Raw genomic sequence first — 22,515 nt, forward strand, 5'->3', positions numbered from 1 at the left:
CCCATTTTGTGAATGGATTTTGTTACCCCAAATTGTCTCATTTATTGCTTTCTCCCTCCTTTTTTGCAACTGCCTCATCATTTTGGATGCAGCCCTTTCCTAAAAGCCCTCATTGCAGGCACAGAACTTGCCTCAGAGTACTTACAGAATGGAAGAAAGGGGTAATTGATTTATGGGAAGTGTGTGCCCAATGAAGCTTTTGGGTTTGCTCTTGCTTTAAAATTGGTTTTAATAGTGCTGATTGCCTGACCATGGGAAGCAGCGTTAAGTATCTGTGGGTGGCTAATTGCCTCAGCTTAATTAGAACTTGAGGTGCTTTCTCATGTCATGTAAAAGGATTTAAAACCTTTGGTCTTCCAGAACTATTTCAGCCTTAACAACACCTGTTTCCTAGGCAGTGTTTGCAGCATTTTTGTGAGCCTTGGGCCACCCAGGAAACAACCAGATGTGCTGTGCTTAGGGCACAATTTCTGTCACCTAGAAGGGGAGGTGAGACCCTTTTTCAATTGAAATACCTCACTATATCTATTATGGAAAATTTGCTATGAGTGGTCAGTTGGTAAATGGCCCCATTTCATGGGTTCCCCAAGGGCTTTCAAATATGTGAAGACTTTCCTGTAACATCTTACCTGGTAGAAGGGAAAAAAGAAAACAGTTCTGGTGGCATATAATAAGGATAAGCAGTTTAGTTTTTCCAGAACCATTCTTTGATCAAGAGCATAATTTCCTGGGTTTAGTCTCTTAGGGAAACCTTGATAATTATTATCACCTCTTTTCTCTCCCTACCTTCTCAGAGGTGGGTAAAAGTACAATATTTCCATTTCTTTGAAAAAAAAATGTAATGCATGGGTAGTCACCTCTGCATTATGCAGCAAAATATGATTGGTTAGGTAAGTCTGCAGCAAGTTTAAGCAAGTTTAAGTGATTCCATTGAAATGGTACTTAACAGTTCCACTGTTGCTTAAACACTTGTTATTTTCCAGACTCTGTGCTAAGTACTCTGCATATGACATCTGCTCACAACAACTCTGTAAGTTAGAGACTGTTATCGTCATCTTACAAGAAAATGGAGGCTCAGAGAAGTTAACTCACTTTCCCAAGAATATGGGTCTGGTGAGCAGGAGAGACAGAACTCAAATTTAGGCCTCTCTGAACTAGAACCCACTCTGTCCACTGAGCCCCATCTATGATGGTGTGGTCTAAAAACACAGACTTGCAACAAATTCACCAAACTTACAGACTGACCCATGGAAAATTCTCTCTCCGTAATCTTTAACAAGTCAAAATTTTTTTGCAGTGGAAACTTTTTGTATGCTTGTTTGTTGTTATTATTTTAATTCAAGAACAAGATTATGGTACAGACTCAGGGGACCAGGTGCTTAGGAAACCAGCCATTTTTCAGCTGTCACAGTTACAGCTGCTCCACTTTCAGGGTGACACATATCTGACAAATTCTTATACTAACGACAAAGTTATTGCATTCTGTGTAATATGGTGGTAATTATCCTTGTAAATGCACATTTTGAACAACTTTTGTAGATGGTTCAGGGCAACTGCTGATGATTTATGGGATTCTCTTTTGTCTTGCACGTGTGTCCACATGTGCACACTTTACGTCCTTACTATATGGCTCACGGGATTGGACTGACACCCAGACTTGTGATCTCTCTCAAAGGGGAGTATTGACCACAGTCTGCATTTATGCCAAGGAGTCAGTGATGGCTCCCTCCCAGGTATAAAGGCAGGCTCCTGGCCTAGCATTCCCTAAGGAGAATAAAGAGGCACAAACCCAGCAGGCTTTTGAAGTAATGGTTACAACTTAATCTTTTCCTCTTTCCCTTTAATATTATATGCCTTCATAATAGTATCTCTTGACAATTCTGATACAGTGTGTTAACCATGATATAGATTATCCAAGCTTTCCGTTGCGTCTCCTCTCTGCACTCTGGTTCTGAATATTTCATTACAACTTGCTTATTCCCCAGAGGATGCCAGGAAGAAGGAAAACTAAATATTTTCAAATATTATCACCTTCCTCATTTCTGATTAGAAATTGGGTTAGAAAGAGGTGAAATCTGTTGTTTAAAATGATTTTTGTGTGTTTAGCTGTGGATTTAGATGATGTCTCCAACCATCTCGTTTTATGTTAAGCTTCCATGTTGTTATCTTGGCTGGACCGGGGGCAAGTCAGCCCCTGCTCTGAGCTCCCTGCCTTCTCATGTGGATCTGTAGTGGTTCCCTGTGTGGGCTCACCTGAGGTGTGGTGAATGGGCTATCGCTCTCTAGTGTAATGGTGACGCTGAGAGAAGCACAAGGGCACACTAGCTGATTCCTCCTCTTGACACCTGGAGAGGGTGCCCTCCATTCAAAAGGCTTATGTCAAGTGCCTCCCTGCAGGTACCAGGTTAAGTGCTAAGTGCAGTTGCTGCTTTCTCTGAATTGGCCGACTGGTGGTGGTGGTAGTGGAAGGGGGTGGGAAGGACAGAGACAGGCCCTGTTGGCCCAATGGCCAGTGTCTGAGCTCTGGAGACAGATCATTCTGTGAGTTGAGCCTTGCTCACACCTCTGAGGGACCTTCCAGAGAAGGAAGTCCCTTTATCAGGCAGGTCTCAGTCTCAGGTTAGGGACATGCCCCTGTCTTGGGGAGCTCTATAGGGGGAATGTAATGGTTCCCATTTTCTTAATAAGGGCTTTGCACTTTTCTGATTTCTCTCCTCATAATGTCATTGCAGGCATCCTTGTCATCATAAATAAGCCACATTCATCTAATTTCTCTGATAACAGTAGGGGGTCTAGACATTATATTCCTAGTCTCCGAGCTGAAAATTTGGTCTCCTACCTCAGCCTTGCACAACACCTGTCCCTTAGAATTCATTTCTTTCTCCCCTGTCCTCCTCCACCTCACCCCCTTAAAAACAAAGCAGAATGTCAGTGCTGAAGGAACCCTTCTGAGCATCTATCTGGCCCAGTCCTTCTGCTGGGCCAGATCTCATCCTTATTAATGTTTCAGTCAGCCTCCCCCTGGGACACCAACTAGACTAGTCCCTAATGGTTTCATTCTATCACCTTCTTTCCTGGGGAAGGAACATTAGTAACCTGTACCCCTGGACACTTGGCCTTACTGCCTCACTAATGTGCAGTTCAGTAAGATGCTTTGTGGTCTCCTTTCAGCTTGCATTGTCACTTGCATTCAAATATGAGCTTTTTCCTGCCTCCTTCATGATCTTATTTAAATATTTCTTAATTTTTTCCATTTCACCTTTGCTGAATGTTCATTTTTGTATTCTGTACTGATATACTGGTTTTTGTTTTTTTTTTAAATGTGGGTCATACCTTCTAAGAAACCATGAAGATACTCTTAGCGGACTTCAAACACAAAGTAGGACTCCTAATACTATTGGCTTGTTGAATCTGAACAATTGTGAAGTCTCTGGAATTTTGGAAGGGATCTTCAGTGCTTTTGGCAAAGCTTCTTTATTAGTTAGATAAACTAATATTGGAAAAAGACCCAAAGTAATAGTATCATCAACAAGTCATAGATCTAGGCATCTGGCTGTCTTCAGCACATGATTCCAAACCAGGATCCCACATGACTTTCCAGCCTCAGTCGTCTTGTCCTTTTTTTCCAGAAAGTAGGAAGGAGAGGGAAGAGGAAGATTAGGCATACACTTTTCTTTTATGAACAAGACCAATCACTTTTCTTCATATCACGTTGGCTGAAATGGTAACCTGGCCACACTTAGCTGCAGGGCAGGCTGGAAATGTACTCTTTATTCTGGGTGGTCATGTGCCAGGAAGAAATACAATAATTTAGAAAAGGAGAGGAGTTGTTGGGGGATGACTAGCAGTGTCTGCTTCAGCTTTCCTCCTTCACCCTGTTTCCCCTCTAGCAAACATGTAGCCCTCCACTACAGGCAGGCCCTGTTTGAGCTTCATCCCTAAATGGCTAGTTCAGAGACTTTGATTCAGGTTCTAGATCTACTGTTAGTTTTGGCTTGAACCCTTTAACCTCCTTGGCCTCATGTTCTCTTTCTGTGAATTAAGGATAAGAGACTCTCCTTGACAGTCTCACTTGGTAGAGGTAAGAACTAAATGAGATAATGATGTAAGGTAGTTCTTTGAAAAACTTGAAGATTTTACATTCAGATGTCATGATTTTATTGTTGTTAATAACAGTGATTGTTTCTCTCTATTCCAGTTAATTTTTCCTTTCCTGTTCTTAGAAAACAGACAATTATTGCTGCCCCCTTCTTAGAAGCATAGGAATGCTGTTTAATTTCAATTTTGGTTTATGCTTATTTTGGGAAATAGGACAGTGTCTAGAATGCTATGGGAGAGATAACCATTCATTTCTTATTTATTCCAAGTGTTTTTTTCCTAGCCAACAAATACTCTTGTTTTCCTATAGAACCTGATTTTTTTTTTAAAAAAAGTTCTGCCTGCCATTGTACACTGCAATTGGGTATCCCCATCTTTGACACAACTTCAAGTTAGTTTCTGTCTTCTACATCCCTTTCTCCCTTCCTCTACAAACTAAATCTGGCTATTCCTACCCAGTTCTCAAGCCCTGATTGTCTTCATGCTCTTAAGGCTAACAGATCCTGTTTTGGATTTATCCACTTGTTCTTATATAGCAAACATTCTTATGATTTCATGGTAATTTTCCTTGCCTGGTATATATATATTTTCCTATTCCTGAGAGATTCTAAGCTCTTGAGAGCAGGGCCTAGGGGTCTTCTGCCTCTTCCTTGTCTCCTTTGTGCCTGGGCCCATGCTGTTGGAATGTGGGAAAGAGCATGGATTTCAGACCTCATCAGTTCTGGCTTCTAAGCCTCCCTCTACCTTTGATTAATTCTTTGACATTTAGGAGTTTTCTCAACTGAAAATGGAGATAGAATGCCCTGCCTCACCAGGTTTTGAGGATGAAAAAATAAAACGTTGTAAAGTACCTGGCACAGTGCTTCACATATGGTGTGTTGAAAGAATTCTAGTACTCCCCCATTCCTCTATTCCCCTCTGACAGCACAATTACAGGACTCAACACATAACAATGTTTCTCAAATATTTGTTAGTTCTTTTGGAGTGCTCTACTTTAGAAGAATTTAAACTTGCATAAAATATCAGGGGCATTGCAGTGTTTAATGTATAGGTCATTAAATGTAACTATACTGGATGGGAGGTTTCCTAGATACGATGCTTCTTTTAAAGTTAGTTGGAGCGTAAGAGCAGGTTAGGGCAAGCTGTTAAAAGAGGAGAAAATCATTTTTTTTGTGGCTGGGAGAGGCTTCTCAGGCCTTGTTCTCCATGCCTGGCTAGTAGGATGTTCACTGGGCAGGAAACAGCACCAAAAGCAGCAGGGAGCTACCCATGGAGAGGGAGAGAAAGGGACTAGAAACAGTCTGTACTTAGCACCTAAGACATGACGGGTGTTACACTGGGAACTTCTTACAGAATTTTTAAAAATTTCTTAAAAATTTTTTTATTTTATTTTATTTTTCTCTCATAGAATTTTAATTTAACCACCCAGCAACCCCATAAATAAGCTTTATTAGCCCTGTTTGACAGATAAAAAACCAAAGCTCAGAGGCACTGAGTAACTTATCCAAGGTCGCAGTTTAGGAGGTGGCAGAACTGGATTTTGAACCCAATTTTATCTGATATCAGAGTCTTTCACTTTGTTGTGTTGCTTCCCTTGTTTATTATTTTGGGATGTGGGAGAGGTTAATGTTCTTTATAAGGTGTGTGTGTGTGTATGTGTGTGTGTGGTGTTAAAATTCGGGCAGAAAAGGGGGGCATCAGAAGGATGGCAGGGAAGGAGTGCTTTCCCTGGAGGACATCTCTATTATTTTGTTATAATGATGGTGGCAAAATATTTGATTACATGTATTGTGGGAAGACATTATCCTTGTTCGTAGCTGGATTACTACACTGGGCAGAGGAATTTACAATGAAAGTTTGAGGTGTTAGAAAACTCTGCCAGTGAAAAGCCAACTGGATGGGGGCAGGGTACTATCTCTGACCTTATACGTACTCAAATCATTTGCAAAACTATTTCTTTTTAAAAACATAATTTCCATCTAAATGGAGGGTAGAATCATGCGGAGATGTTGCTATCATCATGTCTTTTGCTTTATACTTTCCAGAGCATTTCTGTGTCTATTATCTACTTTGAAACTCAATACTCCACAGGGCAGGTAGTATTCTCCCCAGTTTATGGGTAAGGAAACCATGGAGCATCTTGCTTCAGATCACACAGCTAGTTAGAAGCAGAGTTGTACTCAGCCATGACTCAGCACCCAGCTCCGTGCTCCTCCTCTCTCCCAGATTGCTTGACAGCCAGCAGATGGCACAGGTAACTACTGTGCCATAAGTGATGCCAGTAGACTGTGGTAACTAGTGCCTTCATGGAATGTTCTCAAAGTTTGATAAGAAGGGGTGAAGATGGGTGGAGAATGCTTAAGGCTTCCGTACTACTTTCAGCAGGGAACTTGATCAAAGTTTTACATCTCTTCAAACTGCTTTTTATCAGGCCATTATTATGGTTCTCAACTTCTAGACTGACAACTACACACAGCTAGAGAGAGGTAATACAGAGGAGAAAAGAATTCTATTCTTTGCACCCTTCAGAAGGGTGGGAGGAAAACACATTAGGGAATTTTTTTTTAAATATGTGAATAAATATGGTTCATGGGAGAAAAAAATGATAGATTTACCTGCAGTTTTCTAGGACCTCAATCAGTCAATGGTTTACTGCGTACCTCTTTATTCATTTGATAAACAATTTGTTAATGCCTGCTGTGTGCCAGGCCATGTGCCTGCCTGTGTTAGTACTGAGGATGGAGCTCCAAATGAGATAGACGTAAGCTGTGCCCTCACAGTGATTATATTCTGGTGGGGGAACCAGAAGAAGAAATAAGTAATTGACATGACATGAGATGACTCTCTACCAAGGAAAGGACAGCTATTATGGGAATCTGTGCAGGGGCTCCCCACCCAGACAATGTCAGGAATGCTAGGTACATACCCAGTTTATTTGAGGTGAGTCCTGGCGAGACATTGAGGGCCTTCCAGAGATTCATCCTCTTGTGTCTGTTTGTGAATGTCTCCCCAACTTAAGTTGCCTTGGGGCAGGGACTCTGTGGGCTAATCCATATGGGCTCTATAAATATTGAATAATGAAAGGATGGAGGAAGAATATCATCCCTTCCTCAATTCACTAACAATCTCATTTGGGAAATAAAAATTCATATAGAGAAAACCATGTGAAACTAGAAAGTGGCAAATATTCATGGAATAAACAGTAGAGTCAGTTCATGCATTCAGACTTCTAGTAAGACAGTGATCATTTCAGTGGGGATTTTGGTGGGGGGTGGTGGTGGCACTTGACCGTGAATAATAGGGAGGATTTGCATTGTTTACAAAGATGGAAAAGTAAGAGAAGTAGTATTTATGATGAGTTATTGAGCATATAGTGCATGCAGAACACTTTATACACATAATTCATTCAACTCTTCTAACACCCCTATGATGCAGATGTTATCAACCCAGTTTTACAGATGAGGAAACTGAGCTCAGAAAAGTTATCTTCCCCTGGGTTAACCTTCTTATGAATGGTGGAGCCAGAAATTAAGCCCAGATTTCTAATCCCTGATGTGCCAGTTTGAATGTATTATGTCCCCCCAGAAAAAGCCATATTCTTTGATGCAGTCTTGTGGGGCAGACATATTAGTGGGGATTAAGTTGGAACGTTTGGATTAGGTTATTTCCGTGGAAATGTGCCCCACCCAACTGTGAATGATAACTCTGATTGGATAATTTCCATGGAGGTGTGGCCCTGCCCGATCAGCATGGGCTTTGATTAGTTTACTGGAGCACTATAGAAGCTCAGACAGAAGGAATGGGCTTGCTACAGCCAAGAGGGACACTTTGAGGAATGCCCAGAAGCTGAGAGAGTAGCTGCAGATGAGAGACAGTTTGAAGATGGCCGTTGAAAGCAGACTCTTGCTCCGGAGAAGCTGAGAGTGGACAAACACCCCAAGAGCAACTGAGAGTGACATTTTTGAGGAACTGCAGCCTAGAGAGAAATGTCCTGGGAGAAAGCCACTTTGAAACCTGAACTTTGGAGCAGATGCCAGCCATGTGCCTTCCCAGCTAACAGAGGTTTTCTGGACACCATTGGCCTTCAGGTACCTGATTGTTGATGATGTACCTTGGACACTTTATGGCCTTAAGACTGTAACTGTGTAATCAAATAAACCCCCTTTATAAAAGCCAGTCCATTTCTGGTGTTTTGCGAAAAGGCAGCATTAACAAACTAGAACACCCAAGCTCTTTGTTTTTCTACCAGATGGTGCTGCCACCCTAGTTATCCACAGCAATGAGGAAAGCCCTGGAGCAGCCACCTCCCCTACCTGCCAAATAGGACAATGAAAGAATGAAAGATATGCTTGATCTGAGAGGATGCTGAATGCCTGCTCTGTGCCTCCTGGCACCTCAGATTCCTTCCTCCAGTAGTCTACTGCTTGGGGACCACCTCCAACTGTCCACACATGCTAAGAGACAAGAATTGCCTCAAGATGCAGTAAGGACAATTTGTTGAATTCTTTAGAATTGAGATCTCAATCCTGTAGTCTTCCATTTTGAAAATTGTTGGGATGCAGAATTTATTTTTTCTTTGAGGACACCACTAGTAATTTTTGGATTATATTGCTCAGTTTGTTAGAGTGAAGATGCCACAGCCATGATACCAGCCAGCTTGTTTTCACCAAAAACTGCCCATCTCCTGGACATCCCCCCTTTGAATGGATGCTACCCAGAAAGGAGACTAATTAGATAGGAAGGATGGTTATGAAAGCCATCTCCACTGCCAAAGAAACCAGTCAAACTTTATATGCAACTGACTTTAGGTCAGGAGCATAATTTTCATTTAAAAAATCATAGAAAGTCTATAGGTTCAAAAGAGACATGCTATCTAATAGTTAAAGCAATAAGTTATGTAATTCCTAAGCCCTGTTTCTTCATTAGTAAAATGGGAAGATGCAAATTAAACAGCACAAAAGAAAGTAAAGGTTTTTCCCCTTTCAGAACATTTGTCTCTGTCTGCTGCCTAGCTCAGAGCCACAGACAGCCTGTTACTGATGATGATACCATTTTTTCATCACTCTTGGTGTTTATTGTTTGTTCATTTATTCTTTAGTTTGATTTGGTGAGGGACATTTGTAGGCATCAGGTAGGGGTTGAGAAGCATGGAATAGATATTGTGGGCAAAGGTGATAAAAGAGATTAGGGACAGCACAGAAGAGCTTGATAAAAATTTGTTTCTGGAACCACATATCAAGAAGAAAATCTTCTGATGACACTGCTGCAAAACAAGTTGCTGTCAGGACCAACTCCATAAATCCTCACCTGACAGTGACTTTGCAGACTCACAAAATATTTCCATTTTCCCTTTTCCCCACTGTGCTTCTGTGTGTGTATGAGAGAGTGAATAATTTTAGCTCTCGTCAGCTAGAGGTCTGGCTCTGAATCATAGCTACATGGTGATAAAAACCCTCTGTCACCGTGAGAAATGTTGGCAGGGAGAGAGGTCTTGGTAGGAAGACCAAAATGAAAGAGTAGGAGGCTTTGGAAGAAAATCAAATATAAGGAAAATTGCTAGTGAGTTCTGCAGAGCTGCAAGTGCCCTGCATGTAGGGCTAATCCTGTTCAGGATGACCCTTTGTTCTTTGAGGGAAGAGGTGGGAAGAGTTGCTGGTCTTGGCTGGAGTGAGAGTGGCAGAGCCACAATAGGGGGTCCATCTTCTTGACCTTGAGGGCCATGTCCCCTTATTCTTAGAGCTCCCTAGGTTTGATACGTGGGGAGCAGAATATACCTGTTGGAGAAACAACATAAACTCTAAAGAGTTCCTACAAAGCAATGCCAAAACGTGCAGGCTAACAGAGAACAGTGGACTGATTAGCAGCCCTGCAGAGAAAACACAAAGCTAGGGAGCCCCAGGCCCATGGGATTACCTGTCAGGCTGAGCCTTGCCAACAAGCAAGCAGGGAGACGGAGGGAACAGGCTGAAGCCACAGGTTCACCAGTGGTTGTCCTTTTGATTCCATCCCTCTCGGGAGACTCCATGTTTAATTACCCTGAGCTGTGCTCACATGCAGACGCTGGCGGCCTTGGCTGGAATCTAGCAACTTAACAAGTGGGAAAAAGAGGCAGGATTTCTGAGCACAAGACTTTCTGAACATACTGTTGCACCTGTGATTTGAGCCTTCCATCTCTGCTTCTCTCTCTCCCTCTCTTCTACAAACATTTATTAAACTCCTACTGTGAGCCAACCACCTAGAAATGGTGTGAAGACAGATAGAGAATCAGCCCTCCAGTTATCTCATGGGCACTCACAGAGTTTCCGGATTGAAAACACTTCAGATATCATCAGGGTCACCTTCTTGTTAGATCCCTGAAACTTTACCCTGAAATTTGAATACCCCTGGGAATGGGACTCTTCTGTTTCCTCATAGCTCCATAGTGAGAAATTCTCTTTTATATAAAGCTAAAATTACCTCCCTGAAGATTCCAGCCCTTGTTCTTGGCTCTTTACTCTTGGGACTTCATGGAACCAATCTAATTTTTTTTTCTTTTTCTTCAAATATTTGAAAACCTTGAGGCTTCACTTCTCTAAAATGGATAAAACCAGTTTCTTCCATTTGGTTCTGAGACCCTTCTCTATCCTGAGTGATGATGATCTCTTTTCTCTTCACTTTATTAGTGTCTTTCTTAAGTGGGGCCCAGAACTGAACTCATTTGTCTGTCCGTGGTTTGGCCAGTGGAGAGCTGAGCAGGACCATTGCTTCCCTTATTTTGAAAATCACATTCATGGACTGAAAGAGTATCAGAACTAGAAGGGGATGTAGAGATTTTTGTTCTAATGCCATCATTGTGCAGGTGAAAAGCTGAGGCTCAGAGAGAGGAAGTGATTCAACTAGTTAATGGCAGAGCAAGTGTCCAAAGACATCAATCCTCTAAAGTATGAGCATTTTCCACCATTCCTTACTGCATCTATACATCTCAAGATTTTTCTTAATTCAAGCCTGCATTTTGATCTCTACATCATACTGTTGATTAACATTGAAGTGGCACCCAGCTTGAAGTCCTCAGTTATTATTCATAGATTCTACTGTGAACCATATTTCTCTCACTCTCTACTTTTGCAGTTGGCTTTTTGGACCCAAGACCATGACTTGCTATTTATCCAAATGTATGTCCCCATTTCCCTTGGCTGGACCAATCTGGGAATGTGGTCATGGAACAGAGTCACAGTAGTAGGAACAAAACAATGATTTCTTTATCTATTGCTTATCAGCAAGATCATTGTAACCTGGTTTATGGTTTAAGGGCTATTAGTGATGTCTTGTGTTGACTTGTGACTATAGCCACCCCTTATTTCAACCTGGTAGCTTCTGCTTTCCTTGTCTTGGCCACTTTTGACACTCACCACATGGCTTCTCAGTTGCCATGTGAACCTCACCGTCCGGGACCATGGAGCTCTTTTTCTATCAATGTGCTGATATCACCACAATGAAATGCTTTACTCCAGTGTGGAGGAAATATCTTCCTCCCACATGTGCTAAACTCTGGCACTAGGACAGGACAGGATCACTTCATGCTGTCACTTATAGAACACTTTCATTTAACTTGCTTTTTTAAAATTCCGGTTCCTTTACTTAGACCCTGATAATGGATTCTCTTGAGTTTGGGCTAGAAGACACTAGTGCTGTCCTCTCTTTCCTACACAAAGCTTGGGCACCTAGACTTTTTCTCCCAGTATGGTGAGTCCCTTCCCCATTGGGTACATTTGCTTGACATTTAAGAATGACCATTGTTCCCTGACTGCTTGGAGGTTTTAACCCTGGGGGCTGGCCAATAGATGCAATGTACCACTGCCTCATCTGAGTGGTTCCTGTGGCTTCTCATGTAAATAAATTCCAGTCCTTTTGCCTCCATGTGCTTGAATGTAGCTTCACCAAGTTGCAATTTTAAACTTTTTTTCATGATTATTCAGTTGTCTGTCTCTTCCACTATTCATGCGTATAGGGACTTTGTTTGATTTTGCTTACTGTTATATCTTCAGGATCTAGGTCAGTTCCTGACTTGTAGTAGGCTCTCGGTAAATAACATTTGTTGAATAAAATTAAGGAAAGAGTATGTAAATTCAGAGTAGGAACACAACTTAAGAGTTTGCTGTAGGAACTTTGCTACTATTGTATCTGTCCCTGAGAATCTTTTTTCTTTTTTTTTTTCTCTTTTTTTGCAATTTTTTTAAGTGAGATGAAATTCATGTAACATATAATTCACTGTTTTAAAGTGTACAGTTCAGCATTTTTTACTGTATCCACAAGGTGTATGCAATCTTCGTTAGTGTCTAATTCCAGAACATTTCCATTATGCCCCAAAGAAACCCCATATCTGTTTGCAGTCACTCCCAGTTCACTTTCCCCCAGCCCCTGGCAACCACTAATCTACTTTCCGTCTCTATGGATTTTTCTTATTTTGGACATTTCATATAAATGAAATCATCAAAATCATCAGTATGTGGCCATTTGTGTTTGGCTTCTTTCACTAGGAATAATGTTTTCAAGGTTCATCCATGTTTTAGCATGTATGGGTACTTCATTACTTTTTATGGTTCAGTGCTGTTCCATGAAGTCTTTGTTCATCCATTCCTCTTATTTAATCACTTTCTCGATCTTCAGGGGTATCTAGGCAGAGACCACCCTAACTTGTTCATATTGAAAAGGGGTGTCACCGTTATGGGGAAGGGAGCTGCATCTGATTGTTGCTCTTAAAGAGGCTGTTACCTCTGGGTTTTAGGCCTTGTCTGGCATAGGTACACTCTGGTGGATTTAAGTTTCTGAGAGAGAAACTTAGTTAGTGAAACTTTTATAGAATCTCAGATGGGAACCTAGGAATTTTGGAACTACTGTTGGTTAGGGCATGGCATACTGTGGCCATTTGGGATATCTGGCTGGAATTTGCATGAGAGAAACCTCCAGGATAGCCTCTTGACTCTATTTGAAATCTCTTAGCCCCTGTAACCTTATTCTGTTACCTTTCTTTTCCCCTTTTTGGTCGAGAAGGTATTTTCAATCCTTTGATGCCAGGGCCAGGCTCATTCCTGGGAGTTGTGTCTCACATCTCCTGGCCCATTTTTAAATTGGGTTGTTTGTCCTTTTATATTGTTGAGTTTGAAGAGTTCTTTGTTCTGGATATTAGATCTTTATCACATATATGACTTGTAATTATTTTCTCCCATTCTGTAGGTTATCTTTTCACTTTCTTGATAATGTCCCTTTATGTACAAAAAATATTAATTTTGATGAAGCCCTAATTGTCTATTTTTTCATTTGTTCTTATGATTTTGGTGTCATATTTAAGGATCTTGATTCTTTATTTTGCATTTTTAATGCAATTTTACTGATATATAATCACATAACATACAATGATTCAAAATACACAATCAGTTGTTCACAGTATAGTCATATAGTTGTGCTTTCATCACCACAATCAAACTTTGAACATTTTATTATTCCAAAAAATAAAATAAAAAAGAACATCTAAAACATCCCATTCCCCTCCTTCCCCCATTGTTATTTACTTTTTAAAATAGTTTAATTGAGGTATGTTCACGCTCCCTACAGTCATCCACAGTGTATAATCAGTTATTCACAGCAACATCATACAGTTGTGCATTTATCACCAGAATCAATTTTTGAACTGTTTCCTTACTCCAAAATAAAAATAAAAGCAAAAAAGAACACCTAAATCTTTCCATTCCCTCCATCCTACCCTATTCTTCATCTAATTTTTGTCGGTATTTTTCCACTCAGATGTCCATACACTGGACAAAGGGAATGTGAGCCACAAGGTTTTCACAGTCACAGAGTCAGTCACACTATGCAAGCTTCATAGTTATATAATTGTCTTCAAGAATCAAAATCATTGGGTTGCAGTTTGACAGTTTCTAGTATTTCCCTTTAGCCATTCCAACACACTAAAAACTAAAAAGTGATATCTATATAGCACATAAGCATAACCTCTAGAGTGACCTCTCAACTCCATTTGAAATCTCTCAGTCACTGGAACCTTATTTTGTTTTATCACTCTTCACCCTTTTGGTCAAGAAGATCCTCTCAATCCTACAGTATTGGGTCCAGGCTCATCTCCAGGAGTCATTTCCTGTGTTGCCAGGGGTATTTACACCCCTGGGTGTCATGTCCCTTGTAGGGGGGAGGGTAGTGAGTTCACCTGCTGAGTGGGTTTAGAGAGAGAGGGAGCAACATCTGAGCAACAAAGAGGCTCTGTGTGTTGTGGGTGGGGGGCAAGGATCTTGATTCTTTAATTTACCCTTGGTTGTGATCTCCCTAGCTTCAAGTCATCCGTAAGTATGATCAGCATGCCATCAGTTTGAAGGTGTCCAGGCCCATGTAATACTTTTTATTATGTCATATTGTGTAAAAGCAGTGCTCACCCCAGAACCATTCTTTCTTTCCCACTCAATTCAGAGACTTGGAGAGGAACCTTCTAAGCCTATCAGTGAGAGAATCAGTGAATGGGAGGGAAAGCACTGAATTGTTAGCGAGATATGAAGCATATAAATCCAAACTTTATAATGGAAACAATACTTGGAAACACTGTTTTTTGAATTTCACCCACTGGATGTCTCTTATTTCCATGTAGTGAAAGGACGCATAGGAAATATTTTTGAAAATCTCTTGTATTTTCTGGGATACTGCTGAAAGCTGGAGCCAAGACCATAATTATATGGCATGATGATAAGCACTGCTCTCCAATGGGTGCTCCTGATTGTTACCCAAGCTTGGGGGAGCCACGTGGTATCCAGCATTGATACACGGCTTGACAGCCTCTCATCATTCCCCCTCACCCCCGGTACCATGTCTGCCACCATGCTCTGGCAGCCAGACATGGCTGCTGCTCTCCCCACATCAGATCCCCACCCTGGCTTTCACAATCAGCTAAGCCTTGGAGCCCCGGATGCTTCTAATACCTAGCCTTGGAGGCTGAGCATGAGGCTTGGGGCAGGGAGAGAACTTGCATCAGGCAACGTGCTGACCTTACACAGCCAGCCCAGCTGAAAATAGAACCCATGATTTCTCCCACTGGGAATTCAGACGTGGCTGTGCATTTGCCACGTGCCTTTCCCCTTCAACCAGCTCTCCCCAAAGACCCTGAAACTAGCTGAGAGAGAGAACATGAGCATGCAGTTGAGGTCTGATTTGGAGGGAAGTGAGGACTCACTCTGGAATAAATGGGTTTGTTTTAGGGAGAATGAAAATATTAATTATAGTTCCCTACATTTTTTAGAATGCTTTGCAGCAAATGGAGTGTTTTGCACACATTATGCCAATCAATCCTTATAAAACACAGTTGAAAAAATTAGGCTCAGAGTGGTTGCCTGATTTTCTTATTGTGTCCCAGCTAGTGAGTGGAAGTTCAGAGCTTAACACCTGAGTCTTCTGAGGTGTTTCCTCAGTACCTCACGGCTGCCCTGTGACAGCCCCACTGAGAACAAGGGTAGTTCTGCCGCCTTCTTTTTTTCACTGAGATGAATGACATGATATTCACACAGAGTTTTCTTGCTCTAAACTGTTGGGATGAACAGTTTATTATTGGCTGTCATTTAAGTTGAGTGGACTCAGGGCCAGATTTTGGGAACTGGAAGACCAAGTTGCTTCCTGTGTAGGAGAACCATTGCTCTGAATTGGGGAGATGTCTGTATCTGTCATTTAGGTCATGGTCAGTCTGAGGGAGAACAGTTAGATTCTGTTTATGGCTCTGTGTTTGGAAGTTGGTAGTACCAGGATGTCTTGGTTTTATATGTTTGCGTCAATCAGGATAATGACAATGTTGATGATGATATTAAGAGTAGCATTTATTGAGCATATAATATGGACCAGGCACTCTAAACTCATATTAACTCGTTTAATCCTCACAGTCCTGTGAGATGGAACTATTATTATCATTCCCACTTACCAGTTAGAAAATGAAAGCACAGAAAAGTTCTAAGCCGTTTTCCCCAAATCAACTAGGAAGTGGAGGAGCTGGGATTCATAGATTCCAACTGCAGGTACTCATTCACTCCATGTGTGGAGTGAGACCTACCCTATGCCCAGATTCCCTGAGGTACTGCCAGCTTTCAGGGCATGGCTCTTTCTCCCCTCCATTCTATTTCTTTGCCCCTGCTTCTGCCACTCTGAGGGACTTGGTGTGGGGAATCATGATGGAGGGATGCCCTCTGATGAAAATAGGTGGTAGAGATGTTCTCCTGTTGTCCTTGCCTCTCCTTAGCTACTCACTCTTGGTATGGCTTTGGAAAGGTCACGGAGCCAGGAGTTACCTCCTGAGCTTCGGTTTCCTCATCTGTAAAATAGGGATGATGATGCCTACTTGGCAGGAGGGTTGTGACAATTAGACATAATGTTTGTGAAATACCTGATGCGGTGCCTAGCAAATAGTAAGTACCAAATCAAGAACTGCTGGAGTTATTAATCAATCAACTATTGTTATTATTCCTCCTTCTCCTCCTTTCTATCCCCACCCCAGATGGAGATGGGGGTGGTGCCTACGGAGCATTATCTGGAAGCCATCTGACCCCAGGCCTTCTTTCAAAGTTGGAGTAGAGATCCATGAAGTGTAAGAAGGTGGCCTGGCCTCATGCAGCCCCAGCTCCAAAGTCTTCTCCTTTAGTTATGAAATGACAAGCGTTATTCAGTTTTTCATTATCACTGGCCTTTGGAAGAGTTAAATAGCAGCGCTACAAAGAAAATTTCTCTACGTCTTCAATTGAGTTTATCAACCCTCCCTCCGTAGTTGTGAAGCTGCTAGAGATGGAGACCCTAAAGTTTGGGGATGGGGAGACACTGGGAGAGGCTCATAGGTTTAGCAGGGACAGAAGCCCAGGAAAGATGCTCTCCTGCATCATCTGGAGGCTTCTGATGAGCTCACCACTTTGCAGGGCTCTCTTTGCTGTTTTCCCCTTTAATCAGACTTGTTGCAAAGCAGTTATCTCAGTATTTAAATATCCTCCAATTGAATGTTCTCATATACATAACTTAATACCCTAAATTATGCATATTAATAAGAAAAGTAGTTGGCATTGCATTGCAGTTGCCTGCTGACCTTCCAATTCCTTAGAGGCCAGGAATTAGGCTTATAAATACATGTTTTTTGGTCAGGTGCATAAAGAGATCACAGAAAAAGAACTGCTAAAGTTCCATAGCCCTTTCCATCCTGTCTCCAGCTAACTGTCTTCAAAGGTTAAGCATCCTTGGTATGGCTATATTCCCTCTTAGGGGTGGGAGTGGGAAGGAGTGAACAAATCTTTTGAGTCGGTCCAATTTTGTGTCTGCCCCCAACTTTTCTGTGCCTTGGTTTCACTACCTGGGGCATTAGAAAGTAATCCTTGTCTTAACCTTCCTCAGAGGGAGGTAGATGGGGTAAATTTGAGATCTGCTCTGGAACTTTGGGATAGGATTTTCTGGAGAGGGCTTCTGTGAGGAAGGCCTTGAGGGTGATTGAGGCATGTTATCTAATGGGAAGGAGAAGAGGAGCTTAATCTTTCTATTACAGCATTCCATTTTTTTTCCTAAAATTTTATCAAATGCCTTCTTGTGCAAGGCACATTACTTATTTCCTGATAGCAAATAGAACCTTTTTTTTTTTCCTTCTGAGCTGACATATCAATAAAAAGTTTTTGGTATTTGCTGATGTGATGAAGTATGCACTATGTTGACCATCTGTGTTTAGAGTGGATGGTGGGAATATTGCTGAACTATCCAAGTAAAGACAAGGTTTTTTGCCTAATTATGCTTCAGGAGGAAAACAAGGGAGGGTTGGCATCATCATGCAGTGCCACCAGCCTTTCCTGAATTTTCCCAGAGAAGTTGCTGATTGGCAAGTGATTTTGTTTGTTCATTCAACAAAGCTAAATACTGAGAATAAAACAATAAAAACTTGCAATTAGGTCACAGTCTATAAGGGGGACAGACAAGTACACAGGCAGTTTTCATTCAACATGAGAAGTCCAATGGTTGTGGTTAAGTAAGGCTTCTAAGGGGAGACATGGGTAGAGGTTACCTAAAACCAAGTCTTAGGGGGTTAAGGAACAATTAATGTTTAAGCTGTGAACTGAGGGCTGAATAGAAGTTAGCCAGGTGTAAAAAAATTATAAATGGGAGGTGTTTTACTTTCCTAGGGCTGCTATAACAAAGTACCACAAACTTGGTGGCTTAAAACTGCAGAAATTTTTTTTCTCATAGTTCTGAAGACTAGAAGTCTGAAATCAAGGTATTGGCAGAGCCAAGCTCTCTCTCTAAAAGCTTTAGGGAAGAATCCTTCCTTGCCTCTTCCTAGCTTCTGGTGGTTGTCAACATCCTAGGCATTCCATGACTTGTAGTGGCTTTGCTCCAATCTCTGCCTCCATTGTCACATGGCTTTCTTCCCTTATGTGTGTCTCCATGTGTTCTCATAAAAACACCAGACATTGGATTTAGGGCCCACCCTAATCCAGTATGACTGACTCTATCTTAACTCATTGCATCTGCAAAGATCCTATTTCCAAATAAAGTCACAGTCTGAGGTTCCGGGTGGACATGAATTTCAGGGGGGCACTATTCAGCCCACTAAAAGAGGGCATGGAGGCAGTCCAAAGAATACAGTGCATTTGAAAAGAATAAAATAGATTCATATGACTGAAACATAGGGGAAAAGAGAGCAGATAGCAAGAATCAAGGCTTGAGCAGAAAGTAGGGCCAATTTTGAAGGTCAGAGGAGCTATGAAAGGATTTTAAGCAGGGAATGTTAGCATGAGATTGGATTGGAGGGAGGTAAGACTAGAGGCAAACACAACAGTTAGCAGGTTTTTGTATTAGAATAGTGGAGAAATGTTCACGGCCTGATCCGAGTCCATGCTAGCTGGGATGGAGAGAAATGGAGGGATTGCAGAAATGTTAAGTGGATGCACAGTTCTTGGGCAGTGTACTTGCTTGGGGTTGGGGACAGAGTGTGTCACTGTGCTGTGAGGGGCCCACTTCACCATGGGCTTCCTTCCCAGCTGGGCTGGTGGATGTGGCATTTTAACAATACCTGAAAGCACCACTTTCAGCCATATGGCTGGTTTGTGGGCGGCTGGGCAGCAACAGTGGGAAACAGACGGGCTGGCCAGCAGGGATGATGAATGAGCACCTCTCCTGAAGCCAAGACTTCCCTTTCAGCCTCAAAACAGAGCCTCCCCCTCCTGCCACCACTGTGTACCCAGAGGTGTGAGGGCCTGAGGCTCTCCTGGCAGTATTTTTGGCCGCATCTACTCATGCAAAGGGAGATAATGGTCAAGGGTAGAGCAGCATCTTTATGTGTTCTATTTTTCCTGCAGTGTCCTTGGTTTGAGCTCCTCTGGGGCAGAATTGAGAAAATGCTCTGTCTTTATAGGATTATTTTACTAAAGGACCACTTGGTCAGATCCTAAGAATCACTTCCAGGGCAAGTGCCATGTGTAGTCTTTGTCTGCTCTGTAGGGCTGGGGGCCACCCCCCATTGAACACTTCATTTGTTTGTGGTTGATGTTTCCTCAGGGTCTGTGCTTTGTGGTGTCCCTAGGGCTCTGCCCGTTCCCCTCCCCCTTTCTGCCACTCTAGTGTACACCTTGGAAGGTGCATAGTTTAGGGCCTGAATGAGACCTGAGAAGTGCTCAGCATCCTTGGTGAGGCCAGCCCTCAGCTCTGACTGTGAGATGGTGGTCTTTTGCCAAGGGGAAGCTCCCCTCTGCCCTCCAAATGCCTGAGGTTTGGAGACCCCAGAGTGCTTAGACATTTGTTCTTCTGAAATCACTACCCGTTTTTGTTTGTTTGTTTGGGGCCTTAAGGACCTTGCTGCAAGGCAAACCCATGTTTGTGTTTCTTACCCACGTTGCTCTGTCCTCCTCTCCATGCCCTTTTTTCTCATTCCCTCTCTGTGGGAATGACCACACTTAGCCTTCTCTCTTTGCCGAGTATCACATTCCCTCCATTTTGGCTTCTGACCTTTCTTTTCTCACTGCTGTCCCTCATTTTCCCCTTCCTGAACAGGTCTTAGGATTTCAATTTGGAACATCAGAACCATTTCTCACCAGCTTTAGCTGGCTTGAAGAAGAGACTCTGCCCCCCGCCTTGGCCAGGTTTTGTGTCCCTCAGCTTGGAACCGAAGGCGGCTTCAGGGTAGCTGGCTGCTAGCTCCAAGACTGCTGAATGGGCTCTGTGCCTTCACCCTGGAAAGGAGATCAGAGTTCAGATTCTTGGCTCTGAAACAATGCTGTCAATGGGGCTCCTGACCCTATGTGAGTTGTGGAAGAAACTGGTTCTGGGAAGGGGAGCTCTCCCTTCTTGGTCTCCTGTATACAGTTCAAGAACTGTTGAAAGGATAAAAGTGCATGATGGATGCGGTTTTTCGAAAACTCTTCCTTTGCCCTCCATCCCAGTACCCCAAACTGGGAACTTCCTTTTTTCGTTAAGTCATTAGAAACAATCACACTTGCTTTGGAACTGTCTCTTGGAGCCTGGGGGGAAGAGGATGATGGGGTGGGATGGGGTGTATGTGTCTCCCTATCTCAGTGTTTAAACTCCACAGTTGTGATAAAATGCCCCTCCAGCACCTCGAGGCCAGGGAACCAACAGAGGGAAGGGCTGATTAGATTTATTTGTTCTGGCTTTGGCCTCTATCCTACGGGCTGCAGAGACCCAGCTGCTGCCAGTCAGGAGCAGATGTGTCCTCTGGCCTAATGGTGAACACTAATGAGCTAAGTCCATGCTAGTTGGGATGGAGAGAAATGGAGGGATTGCAGAAATATTAAGTGGATGCACAGTCCTTGGGCAGTGTCCTTGTTTGGGGTTGGGGACAGAGTGTGTGGAAGCAGCACTGGAATGTGCTGTGCAGATGACTCCTGAAGGCCTGCTTTGGTCTCCTGGTTCCCCAGCCGCAAACATTCTGCTGTCTTCCTTCCTCTTCACTTCTTTTTAGGTCCTTCAGGTGTTTGTCTTAGAACTGATACCACCTCCTTGTTGAGGAAGTCAAATCAGTGGCCCTTTCTCCATAGATTAGGCATTGGGGTAGAGAGTCCCAGCCTTTGGATGGCTTTGCAAGCCTCCTTTATGGAACCCTCCTGAGTGGTGGAGTCCCTTGAGGTGTGCTCCTCTTAACTATTTTTATTCGTGTTATGGTATCATTGTGTCTTATCTAGCAGCATTCATTCCAAGCCTCTAAGCATTACTCAGGTTTTTAAATTTACATGGAGTTGCATCTGTGGACCATGTTTTCTTCATTTATTCATTGATCACATGTGTATTGAGTCTTGTGTTCCAGGAGCCATGCCTGGGAATACTAGAGGTGAATCATTCTGGAGCCTACCCTCAAGGAGATTATAATCGTGTGGTGCAGTAAATAACTCTACATCAAAATGAGTGTGACAAATGCTGGAAAAGAGGCTCCAATAAAGGGCCACAGGAGTTTAGAGAACAAGAGGTGACTTTCAGGAAGAAATATATTCTATGGTTATGAGAGCAGGCCTTTGTTAAAATAGTGGTAGTATGCTCCTAACATGTTTATTATTATCCTTGCTGGCAAAGTAGGGATTGATTCATGCAGTATTTGATGAGCATCATAAGGAATTTGGATATGGGGAAGGGCATTTGTCTTTCTGTCTAACTGGTTAACAGAGATGAGCTGAGTGCTGAGTGTATAACAATCTACCACTGACCCTATGGAGCCACAAGAGGAGGGGACATCAGGGGTCCTACCTGCTTGGGGAGAGATGATTATTTCCTGGGCTTAAAAGACATATTTAAACAAAACAACTAACAAATATGGATAGCTCATAGTCAAGGAATGCCAGTGTTTAGAAGGCGTATGTTCAGGAGAGCTGGGCTGGAATGATACAGTGAATGAAGTCATGCAGAATAGAAAGGGAAGGCGTTTTGAAAGTGACAAGCGGCATGCAGAGGTCAGGAATTCTAAGCCATGGGAAACATGATCCCAGCCCCAAGCAGCTCAGCATCTAATTGGCGATTACACCCTTTCACATAAAACAGATAAGGGGACATAAGGCACTATGGGAAACTCTTCGCTATCTCAGGGCCAACAGGAGTGAAGTGAATCCCCAAACCTGCTCTTCCTCCTGACTTGATTTTCTCAATAGCACCACTGTCTTCTGAGCTACCAAGCCCAAACTTCAGCCTCCTGGGCTCTTCTCTCCTTTTCTGAATTGTCTCCTCACTGGAGAGCCTGTAGAGTCTGCTTCCACAAGATCCTCAGTGTCCATCCAGTTCGTTTAAGTTCCCACTGACACACTCCCAGTTCTGGTCCACAACACTTTGCAAGAGGCTCCTAGTTTGTCTCCACACTTCTTGTTTTTCCCTTTTCCATCCAACACATCCTGACCCAACCATCTGCTGCCATTTGGAGAATGAATTGGAGGCTGA

At 42.6% G+C, this 22,515-nt stretch overlaps 1 protein-coding gene across 3 annotated transcripts in view; it reads left to right on the top strand.

The window, feature by feature from the left end:
• KCNH1 (potassium voltage-gated channel subfamily H member 1) overlaps nucleotides 1-22,515 on the top strand; it is a 405,567-nt gene that overhangs the window by 188,182 nt on the left and 194,870 nt on the right. The window lies entirely within an intron of this gene.

This window comes from Choloepus didactylus, chromosome 2, assembly GCF_015220235.1.
Source record: "Choloepus didactylus isolate mChoDid1 chromosome 2, mChoDid1.pri, whole genome shotgun sequence".
NCBI lineage: Eukaryota > Metazoa > Chordata > Mammalia > Pilosa > Megalonychidae > Choloepus > Choloepus didactylus.